We start from the raw sequence: 17,722 nt of genomic DNA, 5'->3' as shown, positions 1-17,722 counted from the left end.
CTGAAACTATCACATCATTGTTAATCGGCTATAACCCAATACAAAATAAAAAGCTTTAAGTTTAAGGGAAAAATAAACCACAGCCCTGGGACACCCTAAGTGGTCCAGTGGTTAAGACTTTACCTTCCAGTGCAGGGGGTGTGGGTTCGATCCCTGGTCAGGGAACTAAGATCCCCCATGCCTCTTGGCCAAAAAAACAAAACATAATAACAGAAGCAATATTGTAACAAATTCAATAAAAGACACAGACACACAATTTTTTTAAGGGAATCAGGTTTTAACTAACCAACTCTCCCACAGATAAAAGAGACTTCCCTGGTCGCTCAGACAGTAAGGAATCTGCCTGCAATGCAGGAGACCCAGGTTGGCAATCCCTGAGTTGGGAAGATCCCTTGGAGAAGGGAATGGCAACCCACTCCACTATTCTTGCCTGGAGAATTCCATGGACAGAGGAGCCTGGCGGGCTGCAGTCCATGGGGTCACAAAAGAGTCAGACATGACTGATAGGCCCACAGATAATATCTATACATGCTAGACAACATACAAAAATACAAAACCAGAAAACACAACAAAACCAAAACAAACAAAAACTTCCCCAAATCTAACTACCTAAGGGCTCTTAAAACCTGAACCCAAGCACAGAGACTTTGGAGAGGATTCAAAATGTGGGCAAAGCAACTGGCATTGGATGATTTCCCGTTTTTTAGAAAATGTTCCCCACATTGGCCACAGTCACAGTGCAGCATGAGATGGGTGAAATGCAATAGAAAGCCCGCTGTCTTTCTGGCAGGAGGAACCAGAGGCTGGAGCCCAGAGCAATTAAGCTTGCTGAAGAGGTGGGGGGCGTGAATCTTGGAAAGGAGAGAGCCAGAGAAGAGGAATCCTGAATTCCCTGTATAGCAAACTCTGCCCAAGTCTCCAGTTGAGACGCCTGAACCACATCTAAGCAGAGGAAACAGCAGCTATCCCTGCAAAGATAAAAGAACCAAACTGAGCCTTGAGCAGTTGCCAGCTGCCAAGGAAGACAGTGTGTGTAGTTTAACGCTAACCAAGTTAATTACCTACTCAAGGAAAATATCAGCAATTTCCTGAGGAATAAAATAGAACTCAGGGTCTCTTCAATACAACCTTCAAAATATTCAGGGTATAACCTAAAATTCTCAGTGTACAAAGAACCAGGAAAACATGACCCATTCTCAAGGGGAAAACAAAACAGAAGCTAATCTCAAGATGACTCAGATGCTGGAATTATCAGACAAGGACATTTAAAGCAACTCTTAGAACTGTATTCAAGGATATAAAGAAAAAATACATTTATAATAAAAGAACAGATAGGAAACCACAGCAGGAAAAAAAGAGAAAAGAGAACCAAATGGAAATTTTAGAACTAAATATCTGGAATAAAAATAATTCAGGGTGTGGGCTTAATGGTCAAATGAAGATCCAGGGGAAGAGAACATGAACTTGAAGACGGATCAATAGAAAGTAATGAATGGGAAAGAAGGAAAACAGATCAGAAAGGAAAAAGATGATAGAGTGTTGGGGACCTGTGGAATAATATCAAAATGTCTAATATATGGGTAATTAGAGTCCCAGAAGAAGAAAGGGGAAATGGAACAGAAAATATATATACATATGTATTTAAGCTTGTGGGAAGAGATTTTCCTGGTTGGTCAGTGGTTAAGAACCCACCTTCCAGACTTCCCTGGTGGTGCAGTGGATAAGAATCCACCTGCCAATGCAGGGGACATGGGTTTGATTCCTGGTCCAAGAAGATTCCACATGCCTTGGGGCAACAAAGTTTGCGTGCCACAACTACTGAGCCCGCCTACCTGGAACCTGTGCTCCTCCACACGAGAAGCCACCACAGTGAGAAACCCAGGCACTGCAGTGAAGAGTAGCCCCCATTTGCTGTAACCAGAGAAAGCCCATGCTCAGCAGTGAAGACCCAGTGCAACCAAAAACAAAATAAAATCCGCCTTCCAACAGACCTTGGTAAAGAATCCGCCTGCAATGCAGGAGACCCCAGTTTGATTCCTGGGACGGGAAGGTCCACTGGAAGAAGGGTTAGGCTACCCATTACAGTATTCTTGGGCTTCTCTTGTGGCTCAGCTGGTAAAGAATCCACCTGCAATGGGGGAGACCTGGGTTCAATCCCTGGGTTGGTAAGATCCCTGGAGAAGGGAAAGGCTACCCACTCCAGTACTCTGACCTGGAGAATCCCATGGACTGTATAGTCCATGGGGTCACAAAGAGTCAGACACGACTGAGCGACTTTCACTTTCCAACAGAGGAGATGTGGGTTCAATCCCCTTGCTGGGTAACTAAGGCCCCACGTGCAACTAAGCCTATGTGCTGCAACAAAGATCTAAGACCTGACGCAACCAAATAACTAAAAAATGAAAGAAACACGAAAGCTCATGGGAGGATCCTGTTGAGCGAAAAAAAAGTTGAATACATGGGAAAGATAAGCAACCACAAATTGTAGAAGTTTTCATAGAAGGAAGAAAGGGATTACAGAATTAAAATGTAGAGATTTGGCTAACGCAGGAAAGATGACAGTCGCTGTACTGGGAACGGGATGGGGAGAGGATGGACAGGGGCAAGGAGAGGTGGATTTTTGTTCTTCGTAGGGATGCTACAGTTGGGACGTCACCAGATGACGGTGACAAAATGACGGAGGGTTGAGATCAGGCTGTCCCGGGACTGTTGGAAACACGGACCTGCGGCTTGATAAGGATGGCAGACAGGAAGCGAGAGGACTAGAGGGCTGGTAGTGTGAGGATAAGGGCCGGGGAGCCAATGAGGGCGGATGGTCCAGGGGGAGTCACTGAGCAGACAGCAGAAAGGACAGGAGGGAGGCTGACTTTGGGGTTCAGAGCAGAACAGTGTCCTGTTATGCCAGAACCAGCAGGGCTCAGCAGGATCCCCTGCTCAGGACATCACAGGCGGCGACCAGGGTGCTGGCCAGGTTGTGTTCACTCAGGCCGTGCTCAGAATTCACTCTCTCACGGGCTCTGGCTGACAGCTGGCTCCTGCTGGAGGCTGCCCCGGCACCTGGCTAGGTGGGCTGGCCCAGCACGGCCACCTGCTTCATGGCACCAGCAGAGTCTCTGGACTACATCTGTTAGCAAGATGGAGTCTGTGTAAGATAATCACAGTTTGACATCCCGTCGTCTTTGCCATGGTCTCTTCGTTAGAAACACGTCGCAGGTGCACATGCTCAAGAGGACAGCATCTCAGAGAGGTGTGAACACCAGGAGACAGGGATCTGGGGTGGGGGGTGTGCCTTGGGGTCTGTCTTCCACAGAAAGGAAGGGGATATGGGGACTTGCTGGTCACTGCAGGGCGGCGTGCTGGGAGGAGGTGGGAGCTGGGTCAGGGCAAGGGCCTGGCAGGGGATGGCTGGGCTTGGGGAGAGGGTCTTAAGACATTGATGGAGACTGAGTTTTCTGCCTTACTGTGTCACACAGACTATGAAAAAGCAGTCTGCTTACCTATGATAATATGCTGTGTCAAATAGGTTAACTTTGTTAAGTATATATTGATTTTATTTCCTCCCAAAGGCTGGCCTCTTTAAAGAGCAGATGGTTGAGCACAGACGCCAAGACAGCCTGAGAGAAGCCCGGGAAGGAACAGGGAGAAAGAAAATGACAGCCCGTTCCCAGCAGAGGAGGCAAAGGAGAGCCGGGAGGCGAAGGGGAGAGTCCAAGCTGATGCTTTGAAATTAGAACCCAGCTCAACAAGGTTGAGAGATGAAATTGTGTGACTGTCAATAAAATGATCAGAGGACGATGGCTGATAAGACCCAAGGATCATAAAAGTGATGAGGGCACACCTGAAGCCCTGGCCAGGACAGCCACGATCCAAGTTGATATACATCCATGTGTAACATTAAAAAAAATTCATTATAATTAAAATATGCATTGAAAGAAAGTGTTAGTCACTCAGTCATGTCTAACTCTGCAACCCCATGGACCGTAGCCCACCAGACTTCTCTGTTCATGGAACTCAGTCGCTTCAGTCGTGTCCGACTGTGTGCAACCCCATAGACGGCAGCCCACCAGGCTCCTCTGTCCCTGGGATTCTCCAGGCAAGAACACTGGAGTGGGTTGCCATTTCCTTCTTCAATGCATGTATGCATGCTAAGTCACTTCAGTCGTGTCCAACTCTGTGCGACCCTATGGACAGCAGCCCACCAGGCTCCGCCGTCCACAGGATTCTCTAGGCAAGAATACTGGAGTGGGTTGCCATTTCCTTCCCCACCCACGCAAGAATACTAGAGTAGGTAACTGCTGCTGCTTAGGCTTCCCTGGTAGCTCAGATGGTAAAGAACACCCCTGCAATAAGGGAGACCTGGGTACGATCCCTGGGTTGGAGAGATCCCCTAGAGGAGGGCATGGCAACCCACTTCAGTATGTCCAAGGAATTCTCCAGGCAAGAGTACTGAAGTAGGTAGCCATTCCATTCTCCAGGGATCTTCCTGACCTAGGGATCGAACCTGGGTCTCCTGCACTGCAGGCAGATTCTTTACTGCCTGAGCCACAAGGGAAGCTCAAAATATGTACAGCATGACAATAAAAAGAAGCAGCAGCTGGTAGCTAAAAGCTAGTCATTTAGAGGGGGCAATGAGAAGCTCTTATAATGTATTTTCTATTTTTTTAATTTATTTTTATTTATTTGGCTGAGCTGGGTCTTAGTCACTGCATGTGGGATCTAGTTCCCTGACCAGGGATTGAACCCGGGTGCCCTGCATTGGGAGCACAGAGTCTTAGCCACTGGACCACCAGGGATGTCCCCAGTAGAGTATACTTTCTAAAGGATGGAGCAGGATTGGAGTTAACTGGACATGTCCAGGTGAGCTCATGTTCCAGCTCTCTCACTGGAGTGGACATTCCTTCCTGCCCTCAGTGCCCATGTGGACGATGTGATTTGCACCACGAGGGCCCAGGTATTTGTCACTAATAACATTCGCCACTTAAAAAAACAGGGCTCCCTGGAGAACGGCTGAGTCCACAACTCGGTGCAGAGACATCGCAGCAGACCTGTCTGCTAGCTGAGGCCAGAGGTTGGTAATCCAGAGGACTCAAAAGGTGGTATTGAAAGGAGAAGGGACACAGCAAGACAAACCAAAGCTGGCAATCTGAGTTATCAGAAAGGAATCAAAACTTGTAAAAAGCCTGAGTCCCTAATAATGCTAAATACCGGTTAGACTTAAAAAAGGTGCATGGGAGCTCTCAAAAATGTCAGCTATTCCAGCAATGCGCATGCCACAGCCAAGTGCGGGTTAATAATTGAGCTGTGAATTTCTGGTGCTTTTATCCAGGCAGTGAGATAGCTAGGGATGAAAGAGGCCCTGAGGTGTCTTTTTCTTTTTTTTTTAAGGTGAGGGTTTTAGGAATTTTGTTATTGTGGCACGCAAAACTTGACCCCAAGAAATCACTCCCAAAAAAAACAAAAAAGAAAAAAGAAGTCACTCCCATAGATAACTGCCAGGCTGGGTGATATCTAGACTCCATCCCCAGCCTCCTGTAATCTCTGAATCTGTAACAGTATGGTAGCTTCAAATACAAAGCTTATAACCCCAAAGTGTGAGGATACTCAAGTCCTAAATCTTCACTGTAGTCATCTCAGCCCACCCGTGAGGCTGATTCTGCTTGCTTTGTTTGGACAGAGGCTTGAAAATAAATGTAAATATGATGAATGACACAAACATGTATCAATATTGGAAACTTTGTGATAGGTTTAAGGATATGTGTAGCAGTAAATGTTATAACTGGAGAAGGAAATGGCAACCCACTCCAGTACTCTTGCCTGGAAAATCCCATGGATGGAGGAGCCTGGTGGGCTACAGTCCATGTGATCGCAAAGAGTTGGACATGACTGAGCGACTTCACTTCTTCACTTCAAATGTTATAATCATTAGTGTAATTTATATTTTATCTTGGTTTGGGGTAATTTTAAAAACACAATCTTTGTTGGTGGTGGTCAAGCCAAGTGGCTTGCAGGATCTTAGTTCCCCAACCAGGGGTTGAACCTGCACCCTCAGCAGTGAAAGCTCAGAATCTTAACTACTGGACCACCAGGGAATTCCCTAAAAATAAAACTTAAATTTTACATCCTCTTTAAAAATTCACATAACATGAAATTAACCATTTTTAAATGAACAATTTCTATCTGCTTTTTTAAGCTGTTGGAAAAGTAGAAAAGTATGTGATATATTAGACTTAAGATGTTAATTTAATACTAAGGTGGATTAAGTGTGAAGGTTAAATGTTTAAATAAGTCTGCTTAGATCTGTAAGTTGAAACTTACTATGTTTCATGAATAGTGTGTGTTCCTAGTATTACATTCCAAGTGTCTAAGATTTTGTTAGATTTGTAAGTATGCCTTGTTAGATATTTGAAGTGCTTAATTATAGCTTTGTCTAGCTAATTTAACCAAGTTTGTTAGTGACAGTAAATGTTTAGAGAATTTGTAAGCAAATTAAACATTAATCAAAAAGAAAAAGAGATTTAACATAAAATACTAGCTTTCTGAACAAAATAGCAGGATTTGCAAGTTGAACTTAATAAAATCAGGCTTTAAAATTTACAACTTTAATCAATTGAAGAAAAATTAAAATACACAAATATCTTGAAGTATTCTTTCCCATGCATGAAAGTTTCCCCTCAGACATTAAAAACTCAATTAATAGTGACTTAGTAGTTTATAAACTAATACAATGGTGTAGAATGATATTGTTGAAACTTCTGACCGCTGAAAATATTACAAGTCAAATGAAAAGGAAGCATCCTTTTTTGAATTTGTTAAATTTTTAAGTTCTATTTTTTTATACTATTTTATTTATAGTAACTAAGTCAAATAATGATGAGGGGGACTTCCCTGGTAGTGCAGTGATTAAAACGCTGTGCTTCCAATGCAGGGGGCTTGGGTTCAATCTGGTGGGGAACTAAGACCCCACATGCCACGCGGTGCGGTCAAAAAATTAAAAATAAATAAATAATGTCAATGCCTTAACTGATCTGATTAAAAATCCAGACCCTTCTCTGCTGCATATTAAAGATGGCCACTAATTCTTCAAAAGCAAAACATACAAACAGAAAAACCAGTGATGAGTATGTTGATAAATGCACACCTTTCCCAGGGGAGGAAGTCCATCGCCTGCTCCACCTCCAAGAAGAGTCACGGGTGGTGGGCAGGGCTTTTCTCTGCACCTGGTTAGAAAGCCTAGCCTGTTGCTTCTCAGATTGCACTGTGTGTAGGAATCACCTGCAGATTTTGATCCCGGGAGGGTGGGGTGAGAGTATATGGGTTCTGAGCCCTAAGTGCGTGCTCTGCCTACGTGAGCACACACGAATGTGGCTCTTCCTGGGGGTCCCATTTACCAAGGGCCGGAGCTGCCCCCCCAGCCAGATCGGCCACATCTGTGTCTCTGTGGCTGAAACAAGCCGTCTTGCTATCACACTACAGCGGGACCAGGGAGTCACTGTCTCCTCTAAGGAGGCATTGAAGCAAATGCTCTCTGTTGCCCTTGATTCACTTCCTCCATCACAGAGACCAGATGCAAGATTCTCTGGGTACGGCCATGGGAAGGATAAACAGAACAGGAAGGCGGCCCAGTTTTGCTTATTTGTTGTGTGATCCCCTGCTAGCATATAAGCTCTCCCAGGACCTGGACTTTGATTCTGTTCACTGCTTCATCCCAGGAGCAGACACGGGAACTGTGCCAGACACATCCCAGGTGCTCAGCAATTGTTTAATGGGATAAACTTGGCCTATTTGGTCTGTAGGCTTTCAAGCCAACCCTCCTAGAATTTTACATTGGGGTCCAAGTCTCTGCTGATAAAGACAGTGGTCAGTGCCTTGCTGACCGTCTTTTGTGCATCTCTCTCTCTCGAGGGAGAGGAACTATGACCAAGAGCAGATCTGGGTCTTCTTAGGCCTCTGGCTACAACGACAGCTGAAGACCCCTTCCATCTCTGGCCCAGCCACGGGGTTCTCAGAGCCCAGGCCGGAGGGAGGGTGGTCCTCGCTCAAGGCCGAGGGCGGACACAGACCAGAGGCAGAAACACAGCGGAGGGCAATCAAGAAAACCGAGGCCTGAAAAGCTGCAAGGGGAATGTGATGAGTTGCCAAACCCAAGGGAGCAGAAGCAAATATCAAAGCCAGGGACCATGGCCAGGAATCCAAGACCCAGGGAGATGAAGGGGAAGAGCAAGTGGGCCTGTAGTAAGTGGGGAGGGGCCAGGCCATTCCCCAGAGCAGGCATGTGAGGCTTGCTTTAATGTGCCTCCAGGAGCGGGGCCAGGGCGGTCTGTCAAGATTAAAGGGGGCCTGGGTGGGATAGACAGGACGGCATTCCCGGGGGGCTTCTGGTTTCTAGGGCTAAGGCTGGGAGGTGGCGGAGTGGGCGGCGTGTGGTTTCTCTGAGTCCCAAGACTGCTTTGAATTCCAGCTTGCACTTCCCTACTTCGTAACCTCTAGCAGTCACCGAAAAGTCATCTCACCTTCACTTGCTGTTTGTTTTTGTTGAGGGGCCAAGCTCTGTCTGACTCTCCATGACATCTATGGACTGCAGCATACCAGGCTTCCCTGTCCTTCACTATCTCCCGGAGTTTGCTCAAACTCATGTCCGTTGAATCGGTGATGCCATCCAACCATCTCATCCTCTGCCGCCCTTTGCTGTTAGGAAGGTGCAAACTCATAATCAGTTTGAAGTCTGTTTCTCCCCCACAATCTCCAAGTGATAATAGGCATATACAGCCTCCACAAAGTGTCTACATCAGGATCAGTGGGGGATTCAGAGAAAGAAACTGCAAAGAAGTCGGCCAAGTAGTGACTGGAGAGGAAAAGCAGAAGAAGAGAATCTTGCCAAGCTTCAGAAGTGCTGGGCTTGCCTTTGGGAGGGAGTCTGCAGAGAGAGGCGGATCCCCTTTGATACCAAGAAAACACCCCCCACCCCCATCACAGGATGCTCAGCAGGCTCTTGCTCTGAACATCTCATTGCTACCCAATTACTTCCAAAATGGGACTGCTCGCCCGCCAGCTGGCATGCACATTTCCCTCCAGTGTTTGTGGTTGTCTGATCTTTACTTCTCTAATTATCCTCCACAATCTCCACCCCTGTGCAAATAGAAGCATTTTCCAGAGAGATGAGAACGCTTCCATTGTCAATGACTGCCAGTGACTCTCAGGGTCTCCGGGGCCAGCTCCCAGCTCTCCACCCAGCACCAGCATCTGGAACAAAACCTCCTACACATTCCTAACCTGCTCTCCACTACAGTCACCAGGCGAGGAGCCTGAGGATCCAGGTGGAAGCACAAGATCTGCGACGTAGTAAGCAGGTGACATGAGTGAGCAATTCCTCTGAGCCTCGGTTCCTTCATCTATGAAGAAAGTGTCTATAGCATCACAGAGCAGCTACAAAACCAAGCAAGACAGTGTGTTTAAAAGTGCTCCGTAGGCACTTTTCCCTGGTGGTCTGGTGGTTAAGAATCCTCCTGCCAATGCAGGGGACTCAGGTTTGATCCCAGAAGATTCCACATGCCAAGGAGCAACTCGCCACAACTGAGCCCACGTGCCTACTGCCTGTGCTCCACAAGAGAAGCCCACGCATGACAACAAAAAGTAGCCCCCACTCACCACAACTAGAGAAAGCCCTCAAGCAGTAACAAAGACCCATCACAGCCAAAAATAAATAAATAAACCTTAAGAAAAAGTGCTCTGTAAACTGAAAAGTGCTACAGAGTCAGGAGTGGGGTTATTGCTATTATTGTTATAGCCATTCATGCTTCAAACATTATGCCATGATGCATTAGTTAGAAATATGTTTGGTTGCAAATTACAAACAACACAAAATAAAAGTGACTTAAAGAAGATAGTATATTTCTCTCTCATATAAAATCAGTCCAGAGTTGTAATTGTGTTTCATGGAAAAGACCCAAGATTCTTTTACCTTATTGGTTTACCACTGGTAACTTCTATTCCTAAGGTTATTTCCTAGTACAAAATGGCTGCAGGAAATCCAGCCATTACATCACAATCCAGTCAACTGAAAAGAAGGAGAGATGAAGAAGAGCATGCCCTCTTTCTTTTTATTTATTTATTTGACTTCCCCATTTCTTAGTTGCAGCATGTGGGGTCTAGTTCCCTTACCGGGGATCTAACTCAGGCCCCCTGCATTAGGAGTGTGGATTGTTAGCCACTGGATCATCAGGGAAGTCTCCCTCTTTCTATTAGGACACTTCTGAAAACTGCAGCTCTATTTGCCTCCATTGGTCAAATTTATACAGCCTCATCTAGTGGCAAGGGAGACTAGGAAATATGGTTTTTATCCTGAGGGCCATGTGCCCAGCTAAAAATGAGGGATTCTATTATTCAGGAGGAAGGGAAACCAGGGCATCTCTGCCCCAAATGATTGTTTCTCTCTCCTCACTTTAATCTACGTGCCAGTGCATAGCTCCCCTGGAAATGCTTTCTTCTCTTTGCAACTGAGAAGAAAACCACTGTTTCCTGCTTTCTTCCCCTGCTCCTCTGCCCTTCAATATTGGAATAACTCAGGGCAGTCCTGGCAACACCTCCTCTTCTCCAGCCATCTTCTCCTCCTAAGTAATCTCATCTAGTCTCAAGGGCTTAAATACTAACCCAGGCGCCAGTGAAACCTAGACCGAGCCCTGACCGCTCCCCTTCATTCCAGAATCACAAGGGCAGCTGCTATGGACTCCTCCACTGGGAAGTCTAATCGGGATCTCAACTCAGCTCCGACCTCCACCCGCATATTTGCTCCTCCTGGAGTCTCTCTCATCTCTATAAGTTTGTGACTTGAGCCAGGAACCTTGGAGTTAACCTTGCTTCCTCACTTTCCTGCCCGCCCCGAACCCAAGCCTCAGGAAATCAAAGTGATGGTCTTCAAACACATCTCAAGATCATTTGCTTTCTTTCCTCTCTGCCACTAACTTGCATCCAGAGCACTGTTGTCTCTCCCCTCAACTCTGCAGCCACCTCCTAACGGGGTGTCCCTGTTGCCCCTCACCCCTGCCCTCCACTTATCTATCCTCACCTGACAGCCAGATTGACATTTCAAATAAGTGACTTGGCACAAAGGTGGTAGATTTCACACATCCATCTTTGTTTTCTCTTGAAACCCTTCTAAGATGACTGCATAGGGATTTTTTTTTTTAAGATATAAATCCTCAAGGATACAAATCATTTTTTTGTTTTTAAGATTATAAATCTCAATGAGATCAGGAAGATGGGGGAAAAGTTCAGGAGCTGGAAAACCGAAGAATGGGTGCTGACTGACGTAGCAGACCAAGAGAGCAGAACCCTAAACCAGAGGAAGCCAGAAAGGAGCATGGTTTCTACCTCCGACCCAACTCGCCAAGAGTCAAGAGCCGACGGCTCCGGGGGTCTCTGCAAGCGGAGGTGGAGGTGGAGGCGGGGGGTGGGAGGCTGCTCCAAGTCAGTTCAGGAAGAGATCAATGCCCCAGAGCCCCACCTGACTCCTTGCAGCTCCCCCTCCCAGCTCCGGCAGAAGTCTGAGCTCTTCTCCGCGGGCTGGGGGACGCCAGGTCCAAGCGAGCACGAGAGGTTCGTGCAGAACAAGGGGTCCGTGCACAACACCGGGGTGCTTTTCTCCCACTTGGTTCACAAGATGCTGGCGGCCAGACGGTTCTCCATGGCAGGAAATTGGGGGAGCCCTTTCCACGGAACCAGACGAGGCCAGGAAGCAATGCCCTAAAGCAATCTGCACCCTAGGACAAGAACCCCACCAGATGGTCACAGATGAGCCGATCCCCCGCTCACAGCTGCCCACCTGCTCAGAGTCTCCCACAGACACCCGGGACCCTCTTAAGCAGAGGTGGGCGACTAGCAGATGACTGGGTGGATGATCAAGGATGACTGGGAGTCTCAGCAAAGGCTCCAGTGCAAACAGCAAAGTCTAAAACAGATCTGGAGGAAACAGGTCAGGTTGGGATGGGACCCACACCCTTGAAACCATCGCTACCCTCACTCAGGTCAACCAGTGATGATGTGGCCCCCTGAGAGAGGGGCAGGATGTCACCCCAGCTGCACCCATGCCCCTCGCCCCTCTTCCCACCTCAGCGCCCTCCCAGTGGATCTCACTTCCCGGATCGTCATGTGGCCACTCTTGCTGTCACCGTGGACAGGCCCTCGTTGGCCCCTGCTCTGAGGGAGGCCCTTGGTCACTCTGACTCAGGAGTTGGGAGCAGTTCCTGGAAAGGGCCACTGTGAGCCAAGCCACCACAGCCCAGTCCAATGACCCCCATTTTACCGACCCTGGGACTTGAACTGCAGACCATTGTCACAGGCCATGTGCTGGTGTCCTTTGGATTTCTTTTTAGCCACTTAAAAACATAAAAACTGCACTTAGTGTCACCAAACTCTACAGTTAAGTATGGTTAAAACAGTGTGTTTTATATTATGTGACTTTTACTACAATAAAAAAAAAGTTTTAATAATAAAAAATAAAAACCTTTCTTAGCTGCCAGGCTCTACAAAGGCAGGCGATGGACCAGAAATGGCCAAACCGTGTTCTGGGACATCCCCCTGACACACGCGCCACCAGTGACCTGGCTCCCCAGGAGGAAGGGCCCCTGGGAGGGGTGGGGGTGACACCTGGGTCCCGGGTCCCGGGAGTGGTGCAGCTATAGCCTGCAGTTCTGATTTTGGGGAGCCAGCCAGCCCCATGGGCCTGCTCACTCCCAGGTCAAGGCTAACATCACGTTCCCAGAAGGCCAACTTAGGGACGGCATCCCGCCAGGCCCGGTCTGAACCTCTGGCTCTGACCACTCTTCGAATCCAGGGGGTGTTAAGTCCATCTGCTGTTTATTGAGTTCCTAGCGCTATGTGTCTAGAACTCTGTGCGCGCAGAGCCTGGGGTCTCGATGGGGAAGGGAAGGGGTTGACTGGCCCAGGTGGCGGCCGAGGCTCGTCCCCCCGGACGGCCAGACCAGCTGGACCTGCTGCCCTGTCCTCCGTCAACAGGGGCTCCTTCGTTTCCATACAAAGAAATCACCGCACAGACGCCTTGGTGTGTGGAGCAGACTTTACTGAGGTTTGGAGACAAAGGGGGTATACATAGCAAAATACAAAACACTTGAAGTTGAATATCGGACACCCATGAACCCAGACACCATTTCCTCCCGCCGGCCTCCCACCTTCCTCGGAGGTCCAGGCCCACCTCACCCGTCCTGTCACAGGAAGCGAAACAAAAACCCACTTCCGGACAGCTTCTTAATCGGAGTGGCTCAGCGCTCCCTTTCCAGAGTTACTTTCTCAATGAAGAACACCTGCTCCCTGTTTCCGACTCCTCGCCTCGCCACCCACCCCTGCCCCCAGAGGGGGGAAGAGAACCGAGCGCCCCGAGGCCTCCTCTCTGCCTTTGTTTTTGTTTTTTTTGGCCATAGCGCAGCATGTGGGATCAACCAGCATTCGAATCCATGCCTCCTACATTGGAAACCCAGGGTCTTAACCACTGGACCACCAGGGAAGTCCCTTCTCTCTGCCTTTTAAAGGACATCAGAGCAGAGCTTTTCTCTAAAAATGTGTGTGTGTGCACCCATGCTGGCACCTACATGTCCATATGTGTGTGTGTGTGGTGTAAGTATGTGTGTCTATATGATGAATGCTGAGTGTACGTGTGTAGGTATATGGTACATGTGTGTGTGTGTGATGAGTATGTGAATATGTGTAGGTGTGTGTGTCCATGTGTAAGTGTGCATACAGTGTGTGTAGGTGTATACTATGTGTGTGTAAGTAGGTATATACAGTGTGTGTGTGTGTAGGTGTGTGGTACATGTGGCATGTTTGTGATGAGTGTATGAATGTGTGAGTGTATAGGTGTGTACGTCTGTGTAAGTGTGTGCATATAATGTGTGAGCGTGTGCTGTATGTGTATTTATGAATATGTATACAGTGTGTGGGGGGGTATGAGGTACATATATGTGTGTGTATATGGTGAGTATATGAATGTGTGTAGGTGTGTGTGTCTATGTGTAAGTGTGTATACAGTGTGTGTAGGCATGTACTGTGTGTGTATGTATAGGTATACAGTGTGAGTGTGTGTAGGTGTGTGGTACATGCAGTATGTTTGTGATAGTGTGTATATCTATGTGTAAATGTGTGCATATAATGTGTGTAGGTGTATGCTGTATGTGTGTATGAGTGTGTATACAGTGTGAGTGTGTGTGTAGGTGTGTGGTACATGCATGTATGTGATAACTACATGAACGAGTGTGTAGGTGTGTGTGTCTGTGTGTGTATATAGTGTGTGTAGTTGTGTGTGCTGCATTGTGTGCATGAGTGTGTATACAATGTGTGCACCTATATGTGTGCTGTGAGTGTGAACGTGTAAGTGTGTGTGGCCGACATGGCAGGGGCAGAGCCAGGACCGACCTCTTCATGCATCGTGCCCGCCGTGTGCCCCGTGAGCCGGGTGTGGGGCTGCCCCCTCACACGTGTGCTCACCCTCCTCCCCACAGCAGCCCACAGTCAGCCCACTTCATTCCCATTTCGCGGATGAGGTCACAAAGGTTCCCGGAGCTCAGTCACTTGCCCGAGACCACACAACTGGTGAGAAACTGACTCAGCCCCCAGCAACCTGGCTGGGGTTTCCATCCTCAGAACTGCTCCAGATTCACCTTCTTGCTTCCTTTCTTGGCTGACACAACAGTAATGTCAGAAGGGGCCAAACACGGTGACCCCTGGGATAACCAGGTAAGATGGGCCCCACCCAGCTCCAGCTCTGCCCCTCCTCCAGGCAGGTGTGGCCCAGGTGTGCACCGGTGGCCCTGTCCCTGAAGGGTCGGGAGCTCCCTGTGGTCACCATCCCTGCCAATAAGGGCCGCCCCGCCCCTGGGTTCACGACCCTTGAGTCCCATGGGTGGGAGGGGAGCAGGTGCCCTGGCCCCACGCTCCTCACCCACCGACTCCAGTGCACATGCCCCTCAACTCCTGCTGCGTGGGGCTCCCCCCATTAGGAAGAGCACCCCACTCAATGGAAAGTCCCTGATGACCGTTGGGGCCCTGCCTAATCACCAGGCCCCATGGGTCAGGCACCGTCCAGTTTCCATGTCCCCACCTCCTGACTCCCAGTGCCATCAGGAGGGTCCTGTCCCGAAGGGTCCCACAGACTCCAGGGCCCTCACTCAGAGCCCCAAAACATAGATCACACACCTCCGCATGTTCACCAGGCACCTGCCGTGCCCCAGAGGTGGAGTTTGGATTGTAGAAGGTAACAGAGGAGGACACCTCTGTCCTGCCGTGGCTCCCTTGCCCCCTGATGCTGAGTCCAAGGGTAAGACACTCGGAAACAATGACACTGTTCTACGGGCCCCAGCCACCTTGTATTGTTTCCCAGAAACCAGACTCGAGTCTTACTCCCTCACTTCAAATCCTCCCAGGACCTCCCATCATATAGAGGAAAATCCAATCCTTTACCAAGCTCGGGGGCCGGGGCCTGGACCACATCCGGACCTGTAGCTCCGTCTCTGGGTTCCTGACACGGCCTCCCCACTGTCCCCACGCACACGTCACCCTCCCCAGGCCCCGGGCGCCCTCTCCTCCTGGCGGCCCCCCATCAGTCTGCCTGTCCTTTACCCGCTCGGCTTGTCTTCCCTCCTCAGTGAGACGTACGCTCCCCAGAGACCCCGCCGGTCTCAGCCATCTGTACATCCCTGTGCCTGGCATGAACCGGAAGTTAAATAAACACGTGTCAAGCTGGTGAATACATGCATTCAGATTCCAGAACACTCCAAGCGAGTTAGCCAGCCTCTCTGGATGCTCCTCCCCCATCTTTAAAATGGGGAGAGCATAGCACCCCCGGGTGAGAATGGAAGACATCTCTCAGCCCCGATGCCCAGGACGGGAGACAGGAATGCCTCTGCCCCGCCAGCCAGGAGCCAGGAGCCCTTCTGCAGGAGAAGTGGCTCCATGCTGGCTCTGCAAGATGAGTGACAGTTCTCCAGGGGCCTGCTGGCCAGGGGACATGAGGTGCCAAGGCTAAAGGCAGAGAGTGGCTAGGAGGGGATGTATGTGAGATGACGGCACAGGAGAAGCGGGCCGGGTGGGATCTCCCGATTGTTGGCCCCACGGGTCGTGGTCTGCACTGCGCCTCAGGGAGTGGTGCCTCGATCTGTGTTCTCGGTGGCAGAACGGTCTGGACTTTCCAGCTCTAAGTAGGTGACTGTCCATTAGGCTGCTGAGACCAGGTCCTAAAGAGAAGGGAACACTCGCAGCCAGCCCCTGGCCCCAACATCTACATGGACTCCCTGGACCCAGGACACAAAACAACAGACCTAGTTTGTGCGTCCGTCCCAGGGCCCAAGGCTGCTCACACACAAGCATTAGTCCGAAGGTTCAGTCCTGCTGGGAGTGCAGAGGTCATGGGCTCCCTTTATCCTGACAGCTCTGGGGACAAGGGTGGGGTGGTGGGAGGGCAAAGGCTGTGACAGTGACCAGGGGTGGGCAGGAGAGCCTCCCCAGACCCAAACCACGCAAGGACAGTAGACAATTCTCAGGGACCCAGGGACCCTTGCCTCCCTCCACATCACATCGTCTATAGATGAGAGCCGGGCCCCGACACACAGGAGGGAGACACAACTTGGCCCGGGGTCTAGCAGCTCTCCAGAAGGAAGCTGGAGGGCTGGTCCGCCTGCCCTGTCCAGAGCTGCCAGCAGACTGCCTCTTCAAGCTGTTTATCTAGGCAGTGCCTCTCTTTCAAGAAGCAGCCCCTCTCAATTTCCGCCTCTTCCCTGAACCTTCCACGCCCCACCCCCTCCCACCTCTGAATTCCAGTTGCTCTGAGGACCAGCCCACCCCCACTTAAGAGTTTCCAAAGCTGACTCCTCAGACTGCAAGGAGCCAGTGCTATTAATAATAACGCATACTCACGGCACACACTCGTGTGCTTGGCACCACGCTAGGCGCTCTACATATACGAGGTAGGTACTATTGTTATACCCATTGTACAGATGGGGAAACTGAGGCACAGTGAAATTAGGTCACCTCCCCAAGGCCACACTAGTCCGAAGCTGAGCACCAGGATTCCAACCCTAGCCGCTGACTCCAGAGCCCTGGCTCCTAACTACACAACACCTCCTCAACACCATCTTATTCACTTCATATCCCCACACACGTCCCTGAGAGATCAGCACACAAAACTCCTGCAGTTAACTCTTGTTCCCCTTGGGCTCCAGGCTCCTGGAAGTGAGGTTCTCTATTAGGGAAGATGATAGCAAATAGCCACTAGATGGCAGCAAAGAGCCAGTTCCCGGCATCCCAAGGGCCAGGAAGGGTAAGAGGATGGTAACAACTTTTTATCTATTTAGTGCGCCTTGCATCAGGCACTATACAGACACGTCCTCCTCACTAAGGCCGCCCCCCTTTACAGGCAGGAAAGGACACACACGCTGAGACAGGGCGGGCAGCGGGGAGCCCTAGGACTGAGGCCAGTTGCCAGGAGGAAAAGACCAGGGAACTTCCCTCAGCTGAGGGGTCCCCTCCAGGCCCAGGGTGGGCTCCACTCCCACCCCACCTCCATCCCCAGGGGGCACAGAACCTTCCGCCCAGGGAGGGGGTGGTCGCCCGGCTGCTCCAAGGTGGTCACCACCCAGCAGGCTTCCTGGCTGGAAGGCGCTTGCTGTGAGATGGCAAGGCATACCGACCGCATGGTCTCAGAGACCATCAGCGCACCGCG

The sequence above is a fragment of the Cervus canadensis genome, chromosome 21 (assembly GCF_019320065.1).
Source record: "Cervus canadensis isolate Bull #8, Minnesota chromosome 21, ASM1932006v1, whole genome shotgun sequence".
Classification (NCBI taxonomy): domain Eukaryota; kingdom Metazoa; phylum Chordata; class Mammalia; order Artiodactyla; family Cervidae; genus Cervus; species Cervus canadensis.
Note: the sequence above shows the minus strand (reverse complement) of the source record.